At 40.7% G+C, this 24,834-nt stretch overlaps 1 protein-coding gene across 3 annotated transcripts in view; it reads right to left on the reverse strand.

Moving 5' to 3' along the window:
- The window catches only part of FOXP2 (forkhead box P2), a 436,438-nt gene that overhangs the window by 403,368 nt on the left and 8,236 nt on the right, over positions 1–24,834 (reverse strand). For 2 of the 3 annotated variants that reach the window (XM_049814075.1, XM_049814073.1), the window contains exon 1: positions 24,017–24,115. The exons of the other annotated variant lie outside the window; for it this stretch is intronic. The gene's annotated coding sequence lies outside the window, so the exon portion shown is untranslated. Of the gene's footprint in view, positions 1–24,016; positions 24,116–24,834 lie in introns of those variants that run through there. 3 annotated transcript variants of the gene reach the window in all.

Below are 24,834 nucleotides of genomic sequence, written 5' to 3' on the forward strand. Positions count from 1 at the left end.
ACTAGGTTACTCAGGACTGTCAAGGGGTCAAGAATTTAATACCCAATTTAGGAAATACAGACCTAACATCCCTGATAAAATGACCACAATTAACCACATTAAGAATAGAAGGAAAGAGGTTTGCAACATAAATAAATTTGTGTTTATCATCTACTCATTAATAAGTTTTAAAAAATTGTGTTTGGGAGCCTCCTAAAACTACCATACGGAGAAGGTTTTAATCAGTTGAAGTACTTCTTTTCAAATACTACTATATATATGACTGCACGCAGGTTCCTTTTCAGAGCAAGCTCACATTGCTGGATAAATTCCAAAACCACTTAAACAGTATGGCTTTGAGCATTACAGCGCCTATCTTTCCAACAGTTCAAAATTTTGAACTAATCAGCCATGGTCGGCATCTACGAAATACCTGGAATAAAAAAAGATTGTTGAGTAAAAGTCTGTAAAATAAAGTTTTGTATGATAGATGTTTTCTAAAGTGGTTTAACTAACTTTAAAAGCATTCATTCTGACAAACGACACATTAAGGAATTAATAATGGGCAAAGTAAAAAGGTAAGACAAAAGTGAAGTCTTGGTCAAATACTTAACAAGACAATGGAAAATGCCCTTTTACTGCATTTGCATAAAAATCCCCATGTTACTGGGAATATAAATCTCCTAGCAAGGTACTGTAATGCAAGGATTACAAATCAGCATTCTGAAGTGTCCTCTATAGGTCAAAACAGATACTGTCTTGGACTACTTTTAAAAAGTTTCTTTTGCATTTTCACTGACATAGACATAAAATATAATAACACAATTAGAGTTGCTAGAGTTGACAAATTTTTGTAATGCTCTTCCAGAAACACTTCTGAGGATGTTTTTCAGTCTATATATATATATATGTATATTTGCCTTGTGAGTAGAAATACGCTCTAATAAAAGCTTTTACATTCATAATGTTTGTAGAGAGCGCGCTCAGATCATTCCTCATACTTGGCACATGAGTATGCACAGCCAGGCATGTTTAGTTCATTCCAGTTTTTAAAAATCTTAAGATGGGTATCTTGAAGGACTGAGGAAAACAGAGGGAAGTGTCAAACTAACATATACATGGATTATGTATATGGAAAATTTGTAAGAGTCAGCTTTGCATCTTTTGAGTAATAAGCCACAAGTAATAAACGTCTTCTTGGGTAATAAACCACAACCACGTTATTCATGCCATCAGTGATGCCTAGCAGTAATGTACAACCATTTATTTTGAGGTAGGTGTGATGAGTCCTTCACCTAAGCAAGGCTCCATCATTGTTACACAAAGAAACACATCAACTCTGGATGCCTTTCCAACGATGTGAAGTTTCATGAAGTTTGGACAGGATTCCAGGTAATCCCTGATCAAATGGCATTAACACAGACATTTGACAGCGAGCCACTGATGTACCTTGAGCCAGAATTCAAATGAGAATTCGCTTTGTGGCTACCACATGGTGCTGGCTCAATTTGCAACTTAAGACGCTGCATGCAGGTAGCTACACCTTTGTATCTGCCAGCTACTGGGACAAATAGTCTTGAGAACCACCTAAAGAGAGTGACTGCATCCACTCAAAAGCAAGACCCCTTTTGATGTTGAGGCAATAAAAGAGCCTCTATCCCAGAAGTATGGGACTTCGGAGGAAGGAAAGGAAAGACTTAAAATCATTTCCAGGTTAAAGAAAGTATTATAAACCAATTTTAAAAATCCTGAAAGAATAGTATACTGACAATATATATGTATCTGACAATTTCTTCGAAAAGCATTCCTGAGACAAAGAACAGTAACTCCTTAACATAATTACCTGAACATAAGAAAACACATTTTTACTGTGGGCTGGCTGAACAGTGGAGTAGGTTGCCCAGGCAGGTTGTAGACTCTCCATCTCCGGAGATATTCAAAATCCAACTAGTCAAGGTCCAGGACAACCTGCTCTAACTTGCTTGAGAAGGGCAGTTGGACTAGGCAATCTTCAGAGTTCCCTTCCACCCTCAACTATTCTGTGATTCTGTGAACTTCACGGAAGAGTACAAAAGTGAATAGTCACTAGCAGTTTTAAGATAGGCATCTTAAGAACCAGACTTGCATCCATTTGCAGATTTGACTCCTTAGTATCTTAACCAGATCTTCAAGTAACCTACAGAACTGAAGTGCGGATTGGTATTATTGGTAAACAGACCAGAATGAAACTTGGAGTAATCTTGAGTGATTCAACGAAGAGACTCAAGACTGTGTCGGACAGAAGTCTGGATCAGGTGGACAGATGAGAACAGCAGACTGGGAATACGGCCCACTTCACATGTTTCTCCTCGAGAGGTTTCTGCTACTGATGTTCCCTCTAGTGAGGAGAGTCATCCAGCTTTCAAAAGGTGAAGTAGTGATACTCGCACTAACTTTTGGCGTACTCCCAAAAATCTGCATTAGCTGATCTTGAAGGAGAGGCGGCAACCTCCAATTATTCCATGTAAAGTGATTCATGTTGGTATCAAAATGGTCTATACCATCCCAAGTGACTCTCATAATTATAGCCCTTCTTGTTTTACCTCAAAGAGAACATTTATGGTGACAGGGGAAAAGTATGTATCATTCTACCTGGCCAAAGGAATATTAATGAATGCAACAGAGACTAACACCACCCAGAAAAGGCATGAAAGGTCCAAACCTTTTGATAGTGTCTGAATTACATCTCTGAAAATGACTGATAAGCTTCTCCCAGGGATGTCAAACAGAAGTCTTGCATTCATGGTGCCTCAGGGTGAAGTGGCTCAGTTCATTTGGCAATATGATCAGGACACCCCATACGTGGTACCAACACCTTGTTCCAACACCTTGTACACCACTGTACCATTTGCAGAACTTAAGTACTTCCCAGAAAAGAGAGTCGGGACTCTGACAGAGTTTCCCACTTGCACATGAACATGATGACCATGAGGAATGGAACAGAACTTCTCAGAAGCATGCTGACTTGAGCTCAAAGCCACTGATGCAGAGACCTTCAGGCCATTATCCCTGAAATGCTGTCCATCCAAGTGGAGAAGAAGAAAATATTTTTAATTATAAAGAAAGAGCTCTAGATGGGACATGAAAGGGCACTTTACAAAAGGAATGGCACCTGGGTAGTAATATTCAATCTATAATACTACTTGATTATGTAGTAATACTTAATGCCCTTAGACTAATGAAGTATATTCCCAGGTAGCATCCCAGTCTCGTATGCGTGCCCAGTTGTTTCGGTGGCACAGTCTAGTACGATGCATTTATACTGCTGCCATGTATTCCCCAGGAGATCCTATCAGGACTATGCAAGGGAGAAACGCAGTCCAGCAACTGAGGACTGCGTGACTAGAAGTGCAACCTTAACAATTGTCAGGTTATAAGAATATTCAGTACACTGCACATGAATTCAGTTTCTGAAGCAGGTTCAAGAAGATTTTGAAGTCCATTTTACCAGAGCCTCGTAAGCAGGAAACATGAAGGAACTTCCTTTTAAAATTAGCAAAGCCCTTGGTAAAAAACAATCTCTGAAAACTTTGGGGATGAGGTTTTAGAGCCTCTGAGCTCTGGAAGGTCAGGAGAGAAGATCTGGGAAAGTGATCTGTCATTTTTTCCTGAGACTTCACTGAAGGGATAAAAACAAGTATGTTTTAAAGAAGGAAGCACAACCATGCCATCTGGATATCTGGCACAGAAGGTGGCTTATCAGTACTGGGTGGTAGATTGACAGGCTTTGGGATTATATGTATATATATTCCAGAAACAGAGAGGATAAGAAAACAAAACTGATCGGGTGCACCTCCTGGACTTCCTCACATCAAGAAGAGATATCTTCCAAGCGTGAGATCACAGTGGTGGGGTGGCCTCAGATGAGGAGTTGTTATCCTTTTGCCACCAGACTTCTTTGGCTACTAAGAGTAAGAAAACTTACTCAAAAGCGTTTCTATCCCTGATGTTGTGTTCCCATAGCAATTACTTTGAATAACTTCTGTTGTGTTCAATTTTGAGTACCTCGAAGTACTGACAAACCTTAAAAAATTAATTTTTGTCAGGAGGTTCAGCTATAAAATAAAGAGACTAGAAATTAAGGCTTGAATGAATTAAATAAATGTACAGATCTAGTTAGGCAAAAAGATGGGCAAAGGATTGGAACTAACGATCCGAGTAACCGCGTGTAACCTTTTGCTATTTAAAGCAACTGTATCATGCCAATGTTGCTGATAAGACACCCTCTTTGAAATCTCCTGTCCCCTCCACACTACTTGAATGCTTGGTTCTGTCTTGAATGCTCTCTCTTTCAGCCCAAATTTATCCAGGGCTAGTTTACACTCATTTACAATTGTTCAAACAATGTCCCTTAGCTTAAACAGCTCTTCTTCCTCCATGATGTCTTCTCTGCCTTTCCCTAACACACTTAGAAATATGAAAAGAGAAATCATATCCTCTCTTGTTTTTTGCTTCATTAAGCCAAACATGTCACACTTTCTTAGTCTCATCTTGCAAGATAAGCTTTCCATTTCCTGATCACCCTCGCAGCCCACCTGTTGCTTTTCCGATATGAATTCATTCTTCCTGGGGAATAAAAGTGTTAGGGCTGTAGCCTGTTTGTCCCTCCCAGTTCATGCCTATCTTCAATACTTTTTTGTGCCATGTCCCCAGAGTTACAGTTCAGATTTAGGTAGTGTCTACTTTACACCATAGTTACAAAAAACCAACAATTACAGATTACATATTATTATTTCAGACATGGTAACAAACTAGTGTTTATAAACACTAACTTCAGGAAACAAGCACACAGTGCTTACTTGTATCATATGCTTAAGTACTGCACAATCTTTCACAACAAAGTGACCACAAAGAAAATAAAGCCTGCTTCTTAGTATTATAATAAAATATATTCATTCTAGTAACCCACACATTTTTACCTGCAGGGATGTTGTAAACTGAATTTTCAGATTCTGCATACACCTATGCAATCAGAGAAACTGATTTAGCATAGGTTGTTTAGCTCAGTTACCTAAACCAGATCTGAAGTAACAAGCTGATCTGAACTGAAACTCGTATCAACTTAATTTATATCTAATTACTTTCAATGTGACCAAAGATTTTGAAGGGTGGCAGTGGACAGTAGCCATGCTCACTGCACATACCTCACTACAGACCAAGCCCTCCAGCTAAAACAGGTTAGGGATTGGAGAGAGTGCATATACAGGTAGCTTTGTTCATCCCCTTCTTCTCTGGGAAGTTTCTCCTTAGCATCCCAGCCTTCCTCCATGAAAGAAGGCACAGCAAACCCCCAAAGATGAGGCAAGGGTATTACAGTAGTGGCAGCTTCTTACACTGATAGCGTAGAGAGAAGTAGTCGGTCTATCAGTTTGAAGCTTGGGTCATTAGGGCATCTAACTTCAACGCTCATTTCCCTTCCTAGCGTCACCAACTACCAACAACCGTATAGGCAACTCCTGACTCAGCAGATACACATTCTGTAAAAACAATGGCATCCGCATACAAACCCACACAAAATCTTAATTTACACAGTTTCAACTCCTATTAGTTTGAACGGATCACTCAAGAGTGACTCAGTTGCTTAAAAAAGTGATGGTAGCATTACTTGAAATAATAAACATTCTGCAAGTAATTAAAAAAATAATTACATGTCCAAAAGACTGGAATCCTGAATATAAATGATGTCTTCACATGCAAGACATGCAACAAGTACCACATCTCATAATTGAATATACATGAGTATTAGTAAATATCACCCTCCCCCAAACCAAGGTATTTATTATGACAAAAGATTTAGTCTTTGTTTTGAAACAGAGTTTTAGAAGACAATGTAGCACCTTCCAAATATTTACACTTTTAAAAATCAAAACCAAATGATCCTCTGCTACACACACACTCAAGAGTCAAGAAGATACTCGTCCATTAGCCTGACAATGAAGCGACACCTAACAAAGCAAGCTGTCCAACTCGGTACACGTAATGCCTTCAAACTTACTGCTGGTAGTGAATGAACTTGCTGTAGTAGCAGTTATTAGCTCATTAACAGATCAGGTAACTCATCTGTTTATTTCCAGATGTTCTACCTAGAAAGTGCTCCATGAAGAGAAGCATCTCACAAAAAAAACCTGTAACAGTTTCATTCTGAAAGCTTTCTAACTATCTGATGGACATGTACCATACACAACAGTCTACCTGTACTACTATTATGTTACACTCCAGAGAGGTTAATTCAGTCACATCAGGTACACTTGTTTATTTAAAACTTGCAAGACACAAAACACCTCTACTTTAATTATGTTCTTCTTAACAGAGTCCATAACTAGCATATTTCAGCTTCCAGCATGACAGCCTTCACCAGCTAAATATGAAAACAGGGCCCAGAAATTCTAATTCATAGTGCAAATAATTACAGCACTTATGATTCACCCCATACCACGGAATGTGATTTTTATCACTGCAAATACAATAGTTTAAACTTAAAACAACAAAGCAGCTTTCAGATTATTGTTTTCCAAAAAATGTAAAGGACAAAATTAACTCACCATTAATGCTTTGGAACTAATAAGTCTAATTTTTAAGTGTACTGAAGCAAATGGATACTTTTGTACTGATGTGAGTAATTAAAGTACAAGAGCTTCACAGACTCAGAGATGTAATGCAGCCCTTTTATCAAAAGCAGTCACTCTATCTCGGCCTGACAGTTAACAGCATATGATCTAGTAAACAAATACTTTCACACAGTACAAAAGTGCCATTAAAGGCCAGAACTGTCAACACAAATTCCATTCTTACAAGAGAAAAAAAATATATAAACTGTTGATCACCTCTGGTTGCCTTAACTAGCATGGAGGTTGTCATGGAAACATTTCTGCGAAGTTCACAGTGATGAAACACAAACACTTCCAGTTTAATTGCTATTAGGTTTAGCATACCAGAGTTTATTTATACTCAAAGAGCATTATGATAAAATGCAGTAGAAAGTAAAGCTAGTAATGATCTGGCATAACAAAGCCAACGGATTTAAAAAAAAAAAAAAAAAAAAGGAAAGAAAGAAAAAGAAAATAAAGCCAAATAAGATGACGTTTTTATTAGGCTTAAGCGAGACAAAAATGAATTACCTCTTTCCCAAAAATATAAACCAAACTTTCAGCTAGAACACGACTCATCCATGACGGTTTTAATGTAACTATATTAACATACCAACATATGACGATACTAAAGAAAAAAAAAGTCTTCAAACAAAGCAGTATTTATTTGAACTACCAGATACAAGTATTTATTCTAGTGATTCAAAACAGATTCTTAAAAAAAATTGCAGCATTATGTTAACTTCTGTAGCACACATCACATGAATCCCATGTAGAGGCACCTCTTTTTTCCAGATAGAATAGACCTAGTCCTGCTATTTTCTTAACAGAAATAGAGCTCCCCCAGCATAAATGACAATTCTGTTGTCCTTGCAGACAAATTGAGCCCAATGAGATTTCAAATAATAGTGCTGACTGACTACATGAATGTAAGTCAGGGAGAGCTTAATTTTATTTCATTACAGTTAATGGGGATTCACTTTTATTTCATTAGAATTAAACAAAATTTATAGAGATGCATGAAAGTTACTAACTAAAATCTGCAGGTTCCTTTCATTATAATCCGATTTCGTTTTTTAATAATACTACATTCATTCTTAGCGCATGATTTAAGTTAATGCAAAAGCTTTAATAAATTCCAGTGACTTTTTATCTGTTTTCATTAGCAGAAGTTTACTCAACTCAGCTGACAGCCTGCAACACTGAGAAGCTGAACAGAGGTCAGGGGTTTGGAAGGGGGACTGGAACCAGTCAGTGCACTGAAGTGCGTAAGACACGAGTACAGAATGAGGACTCGGCTGTGGTGCTGCTGGCGTAGGCTAAACATGGATGGGGAGCAGGAAAGAGAAATCCAGTAGGATGTATCACGATTACTTTGCAGACATCGTCAAACTCCTGGCTGCTGAGTCTGGCATACAAGTACAGGAATGCAATCTATTGCCCATAACGTGCCATTTTTTTCATTCACATGAGTGATGTGTTTTGAACAAAGTATGGAAGGGAAAATGATCTATAATGAAATAACTATATTTTTAATAATTTTCCACTACCTGCTTGTTATGTCTAATATCGAAGTAGAAATACATTCATCTTTACAATTACCATATTTATGCCTCTTAATTCTGTTTTTCCTTCTCCCATTTGCCCCTCTTGCATTTATTCATTCTCCACTTCTCTTCTTGCTGATGTTCCTGACAATCATCATTCTCCCCTTCCCAGCCACAAAAGTTACCATAAATGAAATTGTTAACGCTGAATTTTAAAGACCATCATTAGGTTTAGAATGAGTACCTGAAAAAGGATTAATAAAGAAAATGGAATAAGGATAGAGTTAGTGTTTCAGATTATCAGCAGATTCAGGAAAATAACACAGTAACAAGTTTACATTCTCAAGATTACAATTTTTACCCCAACATGAATATATGGATTTGAAATGAAAGCTTAGATCTGGAGCAATTTGAAAAATACCACAACCATATGTGTCAAGTAGGCTCATATCCACCATGTAGAAAATAATTTCTTTCATACTACTTTTATTAGCTAGCCATACTTCAGCTCCTACTACATAACTTAGTTTTTAAGATGCTGCTTCCTGCTAATTAATAATACGCTTCTGATCTATACAAACATTATTTCTGTGAAACATACTGGAAGGCAGCAGTTTCTTTAACCGCAGTACACTATTCTACAGTATTACCATGGTCATTACTGCAGAATCTGAATGTACCCGGTTCTGTTGCTGTAATGTACTTGCCTTCTGGTCCTCTTCCCACAAGGGAGAACTATGCAGATGAGCGTCCTGTTTTGTTAAAGCCCTTTTCTCTTCTACTTCCATGAGTTACTTTGTCCTAGGGGCTACTGGAAAGTTGGTTTGTTCGGAGAATACACATACAAATAAACTCCCATGTGCTCATATTAAAGAAAAAAAAACTAATTTAGAAAGACTTTGGATTAGAAGTGAAATATGATGAAAGTCATGGTGGTCTTCATTTCTTCTTTCTCCAAGACACGGACAGCCCCCTGAGCAAGGTCCCTATTCTGCAGAGGATCTTCAGCCTTTCCATCACAGGAAGCTTCCTGCTCCTGGAGAAGCCCAGTGATCCAACAGAGGCTCTACTCCCGAGCTCATGATGGAACCAGGCTAGGAACTCTCAAAATAAATACCAAGACACCGAACATCTTCCAAAGTCCTGTGAGGAGATGACAGAGAAATCAGAAGATAGATATATTTAACTAAAGACAGCATGCACTGCCTACTTCAACATTTTCAGCCGCTACGTCTTCACGTCCGGTTGTGCCGCACCGATGGTACTGAACTCAGAGCTTACAAAAGGGATGGGTACTAAAAATCACATCGCCACCTGACAGGATGGTGGAGTGTCCTAGCTTGCAGAAAGTCTTAAATCCAGGTAATTCCCCATCAAAAGACACATTTGGGAGTTTTTATGCATCCGTTGAACAGGTGTGCCACAATTGTTCAGAATACTTCACAATGAGATTTATGAGAATTTATCATTATTCCAAGTAATACGTGGGTGAACTCTCTGAAAGCATTGTCTAGGGAGTGCTTGATAGGTTACAAAATCGATGATCGTTTTGACCCAGCTTCAGCAGCGAAACACCCAGCAAACATACCTTCTCATTCAGTTTTCTTAGCAGAAGCTCATTCAGAAAAGATTAAACAAATGCCACATGCTTTTAGCTTCACCTGGACCTGGGAAGGACCTCCCACCACGAACACGTGGTGGGAGATCACAACGCCATTTAGTCTCAGACACGGCCCAAGACAGGCTCGTTCTGCTGGTGGCAGGTCTTGCAGCGATGAGCACCAATACTACGTCACATCGCTTTGCGCGGACTGACACATCTCTGGCTGACACAGCGGTTCCTTCTTCTGAAAGTCTCAAAATCTGGCTGCTTCTGGTTACTTTCTTCATTTCCTTGGGTTCTTCTTCCCAATTCAAAGTAAGACAAGCAGTGGACAGAAGCAACCTGCGATGTGAAGCGCTGGATGGGAAAATGGCTCATAGCATTAGCCAAGGTCAGGGGAAAGCCAGGACAGCTGAGGACCTGTAACCATCTTTGATTACTAAAGTAAGGAAAGCTGAACGAGCAGAATGAGAGAGCAATGTTTCACTGCTGACCAAAACTAACAAACACCCAAAAAAAAAAGGAAGACAGGAGACAAGACGACCCACTGCAGGCTTTGGTAACCCACCTACTTGAAACAAGCAGTCCATGAGGCCACATTCCCCTGGCTGCCGTTCCCCGTTTTGGCTGGAGAAGGCAAGGAGCGAGAAGAGGCGGCGGCGGACATGACTCAACACTTCAGGAGTGAGCTAAACCTGCAGCGTAACTTCCTGATGAAGAGGCCATCCAAGTCAGGAAGAGCAGAACTGGGAGCCCGGGACTCTTTGTGAGAGAGCAGAGCTCCCCGACAGCTTCATTCTTGTGCAACAGGGGAAGGAGCCATGGGGGAACCCCCACCGTCCTTTCAGTCTTTGCTTGCCTTTTTCTCATCTGTTTCCCGTCCCTCAACAACAAAATATGACCCTAGGCACACCAAAACCACATCTTCTCTAGATGAAAGTGGTCACTTTGAGCCAATCCTAATGCTCTACATCCTCTCGGCAATGAAGAAGGAAGGGGCCAGAAGAAGAGAGAACGAATCCCATTACTGAGTATCAAGATCCCCGGTTATTTCCTCGCTTGATAATAAAAAGCAAAATGAGATATACTGAAGATGGAAGCGGAACATCAGACGCACTCCAGTATACTAAGTCTTAAATACACTTCAGTACAAATGAGAAAGAAAAAAAATCAAACTCCACTAATAGGATCTAGAGCCTCTACATCGCTGCCCCCAAGTTACTCAAATCCCTCAAATTTTAGGCATTTGTTTCCCAAGAGACTAAACATTTAAGGCACAAGAACTGTTAAGGTTATGACTGTTTACCTCATTGGTGGCAGCACCTTCACAGGTAAGCCACAAGCTCATTCTCACTTTCACTCAAATTCATTCTCCTTCTCAGTGGAATGACAATGCAAAGAGAGAGGACAGTATCTTCATTTTTAAAATTTTACTTGTCATATTAATTAAAAGCTGCATAGCCAATTCATTTCAGTTTTCTTTGTAGCACAATGGCAGTCTGTTAGACGCAGCTCCAGAAACAAAAACAGAAGTGAAAGGAAATAAACCTCTGAGAAAATAACTGATAAATTTAAAAAAACTAATTGCAGTGCTGTTAGTACTGTTGCTGGCAAACATACACTAGCAAGTTTACAGCTGGCGTGTTCCAGGCTACACCAAAATTACCCATGTATAAAATGTTCATAATAGAGTATAAAAAAAATCTAAAATTTATTAAGGTTTCATGCTGATCCTCCAATCTGGCAAATGTTTGTAAAAAGAAAAAAAAGACAGTGTTAAGTAAACATTTCAGACCTCAACCTTCTTTATATGCCTTTGAACCTTTGCTTTCATGTGCAATACCTGACAGCCCACTGAGAATAAATGCTGAAAGCCCCAAAGATAGGTAAAACAGAATTTCTGACTCAGGAAATAAAGATCAGCTGAATATGATTCCCATATGGCAAACCAGATCAATGGAAAGCAAGACCAAAATTTACAATATCTATACTGTGCAGTACAACATGGAGGTTGTCTTTTATTGCTGGTAGCAAAACTCCCAGTGGCCAAGAATAAAAGCAGACACAAAGATTATACATCCACTAATGGTGAACTCTAAAAATACACATTGACAGATTTCAGAGTAGAAGGAAAAAGAGGGAATTTTGAGCTTTTATTTAGTGTTACTGAATACCAATCAGCAATTAGAGCAATCAACTTTCAGCACAAAATTCAGGATTATTAATATAAAGGCATGTTTTCAAAGCCAAGGGGGGGAAAAAAAACCCAGCAGATCGGATTACCTGATATGAAAAGAAACACTCTTTGCTGTAAAACTAAAACAGCTTCAAGGCTACTTTTGTGATAGCATGTGTGGTTGAATGTGAGAGAATGTATAACAATATTATTACTTTTATTTCATGATTTCCTGTAAAACCTCAGGTCATGCTCACGAAGACTTTCTTAAAAAGCAGTGATAAATCTGATGAACAATTTTTAGAACTTGAAAGAAGGACAATGGGCAGGGGGGAGGTAATCAACCAGTCCTCAGTGACTGAACCGGCACAGCAACACTCTCATTTGGGTTAGCAGGAATTCTCTGTCAGGAATCCCAAAGTAATGCACCTAGCTAACTCTGGCGGGGTCTCAGAGGGCACATGTAGTCAGAAGTCTGCAAATAAAGGAAAAAAGTTCAACTCTTCAGATTCTTCTAATACAGTTCAGATAGAAACACACCAGAGCGAAACCCTTAAAAAGAAAACACAACTGACAATTTTTTTAGTAAATATACAACAGACCAAATTAAAAAGACATAAAATCACTTTCAAACTTGATTAAAATATTTGCTCTGTTCTAGCAGTAAAGTCTCCACACAAAAAAAAAAAGAAACCTCACAGAGTCTTGGACCTACATCACATTACACTACTCCGCCATTTTACATCTGAAAAAAAAAAAAAAGATGGCCACAGCAACATGAAAGCCCTGTGGTCCCCCAGATACCAGAACTGGCCCAGAACTGGCTGTTCCAGGATGTCCACAGAGACATGAGGGTGGAGGTCAAAACTAGGAACTTCATAGCGATGTTATCTCCTTGATTCATCCATAAATAAGCAAATGAAATACCTTGATGCTATATATGGACAGAGATAATTTGCCTAAACATTTCCAAAACATTTTTTTCCAGTAGGTGGAAATATACCCTATATATATGTAAAATAAATATTGTACATGACAGAGATTCTACTGGCATTCAGCCTGGATGATCTTCACAACTCATTGTTTCACCACTGGTGAGCAACACAGTCAAGTCAATCCTGGCTTTGAAAACCTAAATACATAAGCATGTTACTATGTGTATTAATACGTATTTTCCGTGGTACTTCATCAACAATGGTGTGACACACTTTAAGCATAACCTCAGGCTGCAGATGCTGCTACTACAGAACAATACGGAAACAGCAGAGAAGAGTAATATTCAAAGAACTTTATGAAAAATCCTCTTCCACAAGAGAACTGATCAAGGTTGAACCACGTAGTTAAACCACAACAAGGACTGAAAGAGAACTCATAAAAAATTCTGGACCCCTCCAGACTGTCACTCACCTGGAGCAGTTTTTTCCCCCTGTCACTAACAGCACACCGCTGCTGTGAGCTCGACCACAATTTCGTACAGTTAGAAGATAGAGAGTGTATAGTCTCCTCTACAGGGCTAATAAGCTCTCCTCTTGCCTCCTTTCTTGCACAACATTACCATTCTTTTAGGCCGATAACTGGGGCATCGTCTTTGACTTATACATCTCCCCCAGCCTTCGGACACAGGCATCTAGGTCCTATAGATTCACATACGTACAAAGATTTACATGTAAACATTATGGGATCTTTACAAACACCAACTTTAAAGTATGTCTTCTCTCTCAAACTATACAGCTATTATACTCCCATCGCTCTTATTTCAGATCTTGTTCCTATCTTTTGTTCTAATCTTGACAAATGCAATCTCATTCCCCTGACATAAATCCAGTATCCCATTATATATTAATCACTTATCTTCCATGTCAAAGCCTACCTATCACCTCTCATTCCATATCTAGAGGTAAACTCCCTTCTCCTTTAGGTCCAGGCTGCCAGCTTCCATCATCTATGTGTTATTTTTTTCAGTTAAAGTGTCTTCAGGCTTTTTATCCAGGCTGACACCTCACACATCTGTGAACGTCCACAAGACTAACTGATTAACCTCTTTCAAACTGCTTTGGCAGGAGACCTATGGAAAATTTTAAAATAGATTATTTGCTGATATGCTATGATAACTCCTCATTTTCCCGTCTTCCCTTGCCTGTTTCTACCTGTTGCCTCTACCCATATATTTAAATTGTCCTACTTCTGGGCTGGGACTCACAGCGGTGCTGTGTTTGCACAGCATCTAGCGGTGGCCTTCCACTCCACGTTCAGTGCTCTAAAACACTGTCAAAGGACAGACATGGAGTTAATGAATATTGATATGCCAACAAGCGCACTAAGCGCTCTCCTGCTTTCTTCGAAAGAAAAAACAGTGGTCAAACGGGTGATGAACTGACCTCAACCCCCATTCCCACAGAGGGAGGAGAGAGAGAAAACTGGGAGAGGAGTTGAGCTGGGAAGGGGGGGGGGGGGGGGGGAAGGTGTTCCAAGATTTGGGTTTACTTCTCATTATCCTTGTTTTGGTTTGATTGGTAGTAAGTTCAATTGATTTTGTTTATCCCCAAGTTGAGTCTGTCTCTTGCCCATGACCATAACTGGTGAGTGATCCCCCCTGTCCTTGTCTCCACCCATGAGCGTTTCTTTCTGTTTTCTCCTCCCCATCCCACCAGGGCTGGAGGGAGGGAGCGAGCGAGCGAGCGGCCTCATGGTGCTTTGCTGCCAGCTGGGCTTAAACCATGACACCACCAAAAAACAGTGTCAACACCACAAAAAGGAAGGAAGGGATTTAGGCAGAAACATCTAGCCTTGTTATTCCTATTTAAGATGTATCTTTATACACCCAAGGGTATAAAGTCCCAGTTTAAATATGAAATGTCCATATTCATCTGATTAGACAGCATAAATACACCTTTTTCAGAGTCACGACTTTCCGCTCTGGATACAGACCCCCAATATTGAAAGCAAAACCAGCAATAATGCCTCTATGCCCTTGTATTTAAATACTTTCTTTGGTCAGGGCTCATATACTATTCCAATTGCTCAGTATCATTTCCTGTCTTCTTAATTATGTACTTGCTTTGTGTTTTATCAGTTGACATATTTCCTCTCTGCTTTTTAAAATTTTTGATCAGCTTTGTATTTTACTTTCACAGAACTAGCAAATTACAGACATCCATGACATCTCCAAGTCATAAAAAAAGAAAGAAAGAAATACTTCAAAAATATCAGACTGTTCTCTTCACCTCTTATTGTTCTGTATTACTTTCTTACAATTTAAAAAAAAAAAATAATAATCCTAAAATCAAAGTGGTTGGAGGAAATGAAGCAGTACCACTCAACAAAAGAGCCAAAGCAAGAAAACTTGTTAGTTACCATGTAACACGCAACTGTGAGAAAGAGTTTCAACTCTCACTTATGAATCAGATCTTCAAAGATTTTCAGTATCTAAAAATACAGCACATCCTTCTCTCACATTTTTATCCCTGTGGTACAAAAATTTAAAAAAGCAAATTAGAGACACACACCCAAACTGTAAACTGACTTTATTTTCCATCCCTCTTCCTCTTTTACAAGCCAAATGGTGTTCCTACCAAACCAACTTCCCACACAGCATGGAACACCAATGCAGGTCCAGCCTCTTCTCTGATGAGCCCCAGCTGCAGAGGATGGAAATCCTGCACACCGCAGAACATATGGGGTACCAAGTTTTAATACTGTAACACTGGGTTCAGGAAGTTTTTACACATCCTATTAATTATAATAATATCAGTGAGGCTTACACAGCAAACAAGCCAAAGCAGCTGAGCTCTGCAAGAAGTTTTTCAAAGGTATAATGGAGTTAACCAAAGGGCATTAGTAAGTACTGAAGGGAAAGGAGGGAGGGGGGGAGATGATAAAAACAGGCAATCGGCTACAAAACATGAGATGAGACTTGAAGGTTACTATTCCCTCTTTCAAGCATAAGATTGATTTTCTACTGCATCCCTAAGCAAATTACTTGAATCTTTAGCCTTACAGAAATCGGGTTCCACTTTAACTTTCTCCTGATACATCTGACATTTCAGCTGACACGAAGCACCTTGAATTGTATGACGATTTTGGTAAAAATGTGACGTTTTCTTGTACTACCACTGTATTTGATGCAGTTTCTTCACTTTGCAGTATACCTCTAGTTAGGTAGAAGTTTTAGGACCCTCCTTCTTTGATGAAATACGCCTTTCCTAGAACCATCCCCTCCACTGTTAGGATCCACTTTAAATAAACACAAGAGGAAAGAAAACTGAAAAAGTACAAGCACGCAAAAGCAAACAGAAAAATTTCAGAGCTACGCTCCTCAGAATTAGCAGTGCTCTTGAAAACTTCCAAAAGCGAAGATTAGAAAGGATTACAGCAGAGGAAGGTTTCTTTGACCCATATTCTGGCTTCCAGAACTAAGCACCTCACAGCACGATTACAGGGGCACGCTCGCTTAGCACCTCAGCCCTGACAAGCCATTGCCACCGTACAGGGCATCACGTGTCTCGCCACAGCTCTCGTCCAAAAACCCTGTCCTGGCCATCCAGGAGGGCTACAGCTACAGCTCTAATTCTCTAGTTTTTCCAAGACCTATAGATTTTTACAGCTGAACATGAAATGAGTTAAAGTACTTTGGAGAGCTAGAAGCAAGTTAAGCTGTCTGCATAGATATAACCTTTGTATTTTCTCTGACAGTTCAATAGCAACGAAAATGCAGCGTAATCCCAGAAGTTCAAAAATCGTAACTGGTCTTCTTAAAAAACAGAGAAGAACAGAAGTTGCCCTCTCCTCTTCATCCTTTCATTATCAGCAGGATGATATTTCTTTCTTCCTGTTTTTTGGTTTGGGTTTTGGTTTTTTGTTTGGGTTTTGTTTTGGTTTTTTTTTTTAATTTTAACATATGTTCCATCTGGCCCGTCTTAAGATTTCAGAACTCTTCTGTCTGCCCATTATCTATGTATGTGAAAATTAGTATACCGCCAACCCCAGGAAGTAGATTTTTTGGTTTCCTTTACATGGACAAATCCATGCACAGTGACAACACACCTTTTTTGTCAACTACGCAACTATTTGTGAGACCGCAGAGGAATGCAGGGTACCAGGACCCCTCGTTTCTACTTTCTAAGAGCAGCACATAGTCAAGCACTTCCAAAGACGAACGGTAACAGCACCTTCCTCAGCATCACGAGCCATGATGGGGTTCCACCCCGTACATGGAAATCAAGGGCTCCTACTTGGGCCAAATTAACCACTTATCACTAAAAGAAGACTAATCCTTTGTAGTGCAGATCACACTGTATCGACGTGACTTACCCAAGCATTCAGCGTGGTATGTGTTTTCTGAAAGGCAATGCAGTAAAGCGGATGGACCACAGGTCTCCTAGACTACATATCTGAATCGTATTTTACATGTTGTATGAAGTGACTTTAGTGCCAACATCCACCCATCCATTTTACGGGTAAGATAACAGAGAGTTATCTCCTTTAAAGAAAGAGTACTGAGCCTTAATGAATAGTAATTACCATGGAAGGTATACGCATTTCAGCAATATTCCATGTAAGAGAAAGGCCTATTATTCTTGTTTCTATTAAATCTGTCTTAAAGAAAAAGATACTTGAATGAAAACAGGATGATCTTTTTCTCTTTCTAAATAAATAAAATCATATAAAAGCAAGAGCTTCCACAATGGAGTCTACAGCAGGTGCAGAAATTATGCTTCATGAAATAAATTTGCACTGCTTAGTATTTGTTTCAGTTTGCAGTCTTTTGTTATTGTTTTGAATCTTATTTATTTGTTTATTTAAATCCTTAAGCTATTAGTGGTCAAATTTAACATCCCATACAAACGTACAACCATCAACAGAAGATTAAACTGAAAAAAAACACAATAGTCTGCATGAGATTATACTGAACTGCAAACAAAAGTGGCAAAAGCAATTAATCAACCTTAAACGAGCAAAAGCTCTAGACCAACAACAGGGCTTAAAACAAATTAAAACTTTACAAATGGTCACAGAAATGGCTTTTTTTATTTCAAGTATACTGAATTTTAAAAGACTTCAAACCATTAAAATTGCAACCCAAAGACAGAAACACTGCTTATGTAGTTACTCACTATATCTACTCAAGTTGCTAGAAATTTTTTTTAACTTCTTTCCACCAACAACAAAAAGGCAGACCTTCAATGAAGTTTACAGTTGCGGAAGAAGCAATGTCTTCAATGTTATACTGCAATAATCAAACTGGTCAAGTCAAAAGTACATTTTATAACCCACTGATTTGCGGTACAGCTAACAGTTGGGTTTTGCTTGGGGGTTGGGATTTTTTTTTGCTTTTGTGAAGTTTGCTAAAAACGTAATTACTGCAAGTACTTCAGGTTTGCCAAGTGGAAATCAAAAAGCACGTTTTTTATTTATGCAAAAGATGTTTTGTGGGAAAGGGACAGTAGAGCTGGAAGCAGTTTGGGTACAATTATTAGCTGTTTTACACAGGCCTTACTACAAGACACACACATATGGGAAGTAAATTTAACTTAAAGGATTTCTTTTAAAGCATTAGAAAATTCCAGGTTGAATTATGAACACTTGTAATTCACTTTCCCTCAAACCTTCTATGACAAACAGAACAGTACAAACTACGACCGCTGTACTCAAAATGCAGGGAAGGCTTTGCAGCAATGAAATCTAACTGATGCACTTCAGCAATAATAAGACTTCACTTTCCAACTATCACATCCATACTAAGCCTGTACATACACTGTAGGTAATACCAAAAAGACAGGTCTCTTACAGCAGGTTTTTAAGGAAATCATTCCCATTCTTTCTATAATTGAAGCAAACGTGATTTGGGGGCTAATTCAACAAGAATTGTTTTCCAAATCAACATCATCAATCATTTTTTTCATCCAGGTTTTTTTTTATTGGATACACATGGCACTTTTCACCTTGAAATAAAATCCAAAACAGTAACCCAAGAGGAGGAAAAGGCTTACTCGGAACCTGACTTTGACGCTGCACAAGGAGAAGGACCAAGAGCTAATTTGCAGCAAAGCCCAGAGAAGCTATTCCATCCTGTTGGCTCGATGTCCCTTCAGCTCCTCTACTAGGCTTCCGAAACCTCTGTCAAACGGGTTGGCCAAAAGAAACACTGAAGTTTGCCAACAGAAGATGATTCTCCACTAGCTTTTCACCTGCCTTTTCCACTCACACTCCTTATTTCCCAGTAATCTCACTGAACTGGGATGTCCTGGCTGAGATGAGGAAACACACGGCAAATGCCGTTGCAGATGAGGCACCAAGAATCACAGCCTGACGGGCAGGCACAGACATCTCCATCCCGACCCTGGGGTCTGCACCCACCTGCAGTCCGGCACCTCCCAGTTCCAAGGAGTGAACCCGACCGCCTCCGACCCCCGGCTGCGAGCTGTGGTCACTGGTGAAACAAACAAAGGCTGCGGTCACGCTGAGAAGCAATCCAGAACCCACCTGAGACGGTGGGTACCCGAGTTTGAGACGAGGGAAGGAAACTCCACGGAGGGCAGGGACAGGTCTGGTCTTTCCTCAGGGGATCTCTGGCACAGCACACTGAAGTCCCCAAATAAAGTGTGTGAAACACCAGAGAGAGAGACTGAATCCAACACCTCCGCCTGGCCCGACTGTGCTGCTGTATTTCTTGTCCACCTCCATCATGACCCAAGTCCATTCTAGAGCTCAAAGGGTTACGCTACAGTTATACCTTGATACGGTATTAAGCAAACTAACAGAAAACAGCGCGTTAGATGAGGAACACCCTGCACAAAGAAACAGCCCACCGGGAAAAAACACTGACGCTTTCCCGAGGAATGTGTTTTCCCATACATTTCTATCCTTAAGAGCTCAGGTTAAAAGTGCTTTCCTCATGCAGTTAAACTATCCTTTGTGCGAAAGGCTTATTTCAGAGGTATCTTAACTTCTCTCAGAAATAATTTCTGCACACGCTTAAATAATTCACAAGGAAAATGCACTGCCTTCTGAGAGAATGGTAACATTTGTTTAGATCCACCAAAAAGCCAGATGTGAGCAATACTGCAATACCACCAAAAGAAATGAGCTTAGCTAACTTTTCTCATTTGGACAGTATCTCCTTCATTGGGTCGTTAGCTGCTTCATTTTTCTTCTGTGTAAGTGCCAGGGCTATCACAAACCGGTACAGAATCCAGGCAGTTAGTGAGAAACATAATAATCCCTGAACATGATAGGCAATGTGAAAAAACTGTTTCTTCTCTCCTTTGTCCACCCAGTCTTAACTTACATTGAGGAAACACTTCCAGTCCTCATCCAACGATCTCCCTTTAAAGAACCCAACTTAGTTCCCACAATTACTGCGCCTGGAGTAGGGCTAATTTCTCAGTCTCCAAAGCCTTTCAGCAAGTGAATGGGAAGCGGTGGATAGATTAAATTAGAAGATCAGAGTTTACAGTCCTTGAGCTTCAGAAAGCAATTTACTGGCATTCTCTATCTAATTATATCAACACCTCATAACCATTAATGAATTTATCTTTACTGCACTGAGATTAAGCAACTTCCGTCATAGAGTTCCACAAGAAGCCTAGATCTGAGCCAAGAGTTATACTTATAAATTTTAGGATGGCACTTTGTCTACATCATCATCATTCTCCACAATGTTAAAAGCAGTTCATTTCAACCTCATGAGCCACGACTGCTGCCCCCTTCCCCACCTACTTAAGATAAAAAATAATGTTTGCTCCTCTTAAGGCCATTCTTAGCCACTACATTCCTACTGATGTCTTCACCCCTGACAACAGTTTACTGAACATAAAAAACCCAAGTATTTTTCAGTTACAGGCCGATAGCCTGACATGCTAAACCTGTTCCCCCTCTCCAACCCATAATGCCCCCTTGAGGCAAAAGGGAAGGGAAATTAAAAAGTGAGGAAAAAAGAAAAAAAAAAAAAAAATCTCAACAGTGGGAAAAGAGCTTTCTGCACTAACAGGGGGAAAGGAAAATACAGATCCCAACAACGGCTGTCCACACTTAATGACACTTATCTGTCTCTGCTTAAGCAGACTGTTGGGGTTTTTTTTCCTGACCCTTTTTCTGGTATGAAACTCCATTGCCTTCACCACTGTTTAGAGCAGTTTCAAAACGGGTGCAGGGAGGCAAGTTCTTAAATACTTTCCGTGTACACCAAATTCTACATATATATACTTAGGTATCTACTAGGGAAAAAAAAAAAGGAGAAGAAATAATTTTAACTTACAACTCTAAAACAAACCTGCGTTTCTATAAGGCAATCAAAAGCAGACAAACATTCGTCAGTGAGGAAAATTAATCTTTAAATCTATTACAAACTAGTGATCCCTGGAGACCTCCAACAGACGTGGCCTATGCCTGTTTATCAAGAGCCACACAAGAAAGTAGAGATTTCTGGGAGGCTTTCAATTTTGTACCTAAAATCTTGGGTTTACATTGCTCTCCTTGAAATGTAAAGAAAGAAGGAATTGTGATTTATCTATTGTATCCGATATGCTTTTTTGTATTTTTGTACGCATCAAAGTACAAAAACTTTCTGGAGACAGTAATTTGCACTAGGTTAATAATTACCGGTAAGAAAGATACTGGAGAACAAAACAGATTTTCTCAATATACTGTACCATCTTCTGCTAGCAGGCACACACAAAACACAATGAGAACAAATTATATTCAGATGGTACTAATGTTCAGGATTTTAATATCACTCTCCTTACTACAACTATATAAAACTCTCTGCATAAAGGTTACCTCTAACACATCTTCCAACTCTTAAACACATTAAAAAACACCCTTATTACATTGTACATTTAACCACAACACAAGAAAAGGTTAGCTTCCAATAATAACCTTATAAAGAAAGTACAGTATCAGTTAAATGGATTTTAAGTAAGGGTCCAAGATCATATTAGGCAGCAATTATAAGCTACAAATTGTATTTCATATCTTCAGCGAGAGTTAGCACAAGTCTTGCTGAGTCAAATCTCTGCTATAAAACCCCTCGCCGTGCTTTAAATGCCGCAAGCAGCTGAGCCCTGAGGGGTTAAAGCTAATACTAAAGGTAAAGGCTTGAAGAGTTGACCAGATATTTCGTGGCCATAGATCTAAGCGTGTCAGTCACGGGCAAATATACCGTACCGTGTTTGCCGGTGAAGGCCAGGAGTAATAGATCAAGTTCACCGGCTGTTGCGGAGCCTACCAGAGCAGCAGCAGGGAGAAACATTCGTTTCAGTGTGCCTACAGCCACCTGAGCAGTAAAGGTGACACTGGATGGTGACTCACTATTTCCACCCGTCAAAGGAAAGTAAACGCATTAGGAGTGTTTCTTCCAAACGACGCCTCCTGACAAAGAGGCCCCCGAAGTGTCGGGAGCAGGAAGAAAATGAAAAAAGACCCCATTCCAACCAGAAGGTCCCAAAGAAGGAGCAATCTCTTGACCACGGTCCCCCAGCTTCGCAAAGCAGCCCTCCTTGCAGCCCGACCCCAAGCATCACCTACACGTGCCACGAGCCAGGGCTCTCTCTCGGTAGCCAGGGCTCTCTCTCGGTAGCCAGGGCTCCCAGCACTCACCTCGCCACCCCGTCTCCCCACTCCTGGGAAGGTCCCCCCAGCCCGCGGCGAAGCAGGGGGACGCAGGGGACTTTCCCCCCCGGAGGAGGTCTCCAAGAGGAGCAGCTCGCTCCCTCCCAAGCGTGCGGCGCAAGGCTCGGGTCTGCGCCTTGTTTTGCTACCGAAGCATTCCGGGCTGTGTCAGTTTGGATTGCAACATAAATATTGTGCAACTGCAGGCTCCTTAGTTCCAATTACGGTAATATTGCAGGTGACAATGAGAAAGATATTTTTAATCGTCTGCGGTCGCATTCTTCTCCCATTCATCTGTGACTGAGGTGAAGAGAAACGCAGCTGAAGGAAATTTTATTGGTAACTGAATTTGGAGCAAAATCGCATGCCTAACAGCGACTTGAAAAAATGTTGTCGTCCCCATTCCAGTAGTAATTTAGTGGAAACAACAAAGACCCAAATGGCAGTCGTTGGCTACAGAAGAGTGTTTATAAAACTATATTTAAATGACACACAAGTACAATTACACATTTTGATACAAGCACTGTTGATCCACAAAATGTACAGGTGCCTACGTATAAGGCGGCTAACAGTTTAAGTTTAAAATTTAGTTCTAGTTACCGAAGACATGTCCTGAAACAGAGCTTAAACCACCACTCTAGTTAAGTCCAGGACAGCAGGTTCCATTTTTATACACAGTTGAATAATATAAATGTATTCTTCCACTGAGTCACACAAAGATTCACAGCACGAGTGCCCAGTCTGCAACTCGGGAGGACCAGTCAAGTATCATGTAGTTTGCTGCATCCACCACCTTTCTCAGACCTTACAGTAACTCTCCTCTCATGTTACAACCAAAAATAGTAAGGGGGAGGAAGAGTCTCAAGAACTGAGTGCAAGGTCCAGCCTGCAGCCATACCCTTTTCTAGAGGAATATGTAGCGAATTTACCGGTGTTCACCCACCAGGCTGCAAGCCCGAAGCTCCTGGGAAGTGCCAGACGTGCTGCATGCGCGCAGCAGCACTGATCGCCGCACACAACACCCTACAGCCGCAGCACAACGCGTGTCATGCTCGGCTGATGAGGCTGGACGCCACCAATTTAAGACAAGTATGTATGTTCATCTTCTAAGGAACGGCTTTCTCATATGTCTCTGGATCCTCACCAATGACGTACCTGAGGTCTGTAGTCTTTAAGATCCATTTACTGAATAAATGGAACGGAACCCTTGGAAGTATTTAAATATTGAGAAAAAGACACTTTGACTATGGATTTTTTTGTTATAGTGGTAACTTGCTCTGCTATCAACAGTTGGTGTAAGAACCCATATTGAAAGAAAAACTGAAAACACCTGGATTTGGCTTAAATACACACAAGGGGTCCGTCACCAGCCCCAGTCTAGGTGGCTTTCAAGAGCAGCTTAGCAGCCAGTAACTTCTCAACCTCAGAAACCGGTTTTCCACATGGATGTACAAACACAACCAAAGCATCAACCAACCTCGGTGCCCAAGCCAAAACAAGGAGTCTTCACATCAACCTCAGGAGATTTGGGATCAGTGCTGAAGGTCCGGGGAGCGATTTTTCAACACAAGTTATGTGGCCATCCTCCCATGTACGTCCTCTCCTGAAGCGTGAGACAGGTCGACCTGCGAGAAAGTCACCCGTGTGCCACAGGAGCTGGGAGGCTCAGCCTGAGCAGGGGGTCCTGCCGGGCGGGACGGCTGTCGCCGGCGGATCGAGCTGCTCCATCGCTCACCACTGCAGACCCCACTGCCACTGCAAGGCCCCCCAAACCCTACAGCCACCCCGGGCACCGACCAGCTGCTGGGGCACGGCGAGACACCAATGCCGCAAGCCACGCTCAGCCTGGAAACAAGTTCAAGCCTGGTCTGGAAGCACCCTCCCCTCATTTTCTCAAGGAAGATTTTGGACGGGCAGGTTTTCCCATCACAACCCTTTACGTACCTTCTGTACGCTGTGAAGGCCACCCTCCAGCACCGTCAGCTCCTTCCCAGGAGAATCCCACCCCTCGAGCACATTCGCCCTGTTAGCAAAGGACTCAACGTTTTTGTCTTTACTGACTACACTCTTCTTTAGGATGTTTTCTGCCCCATAACCCGAGACGCAGTAAATTCACCCGAAACGTTCATTTTCCTCCTGAGGGCCGTAGCCTGCTTCCCGGAGAGCCACGGATGGGCACAGAAGCCCCGCACCGCTGCACGGCCACACGCTGCTCCCAAAGCTGCACGGCTCCGCAGGAGAAACGTCTGAGCAGTCATCAACCTCCCCACCTAGCAGTGTCCCGCAGCTAAACAC

Source organism: Accipiter gentilis, chromosome 11 (genome assembly GCF_929443795.1).
Source record: "Accipiter gentilis chromosome 11, bAccGen1.1, whole genome shotgun sequence".
Lineage (NCBI taxonomy): Eukaryota > Metazoa > Chordata > Aves > Accipitriformes > Accipitridae > Astur > Astur gentilis.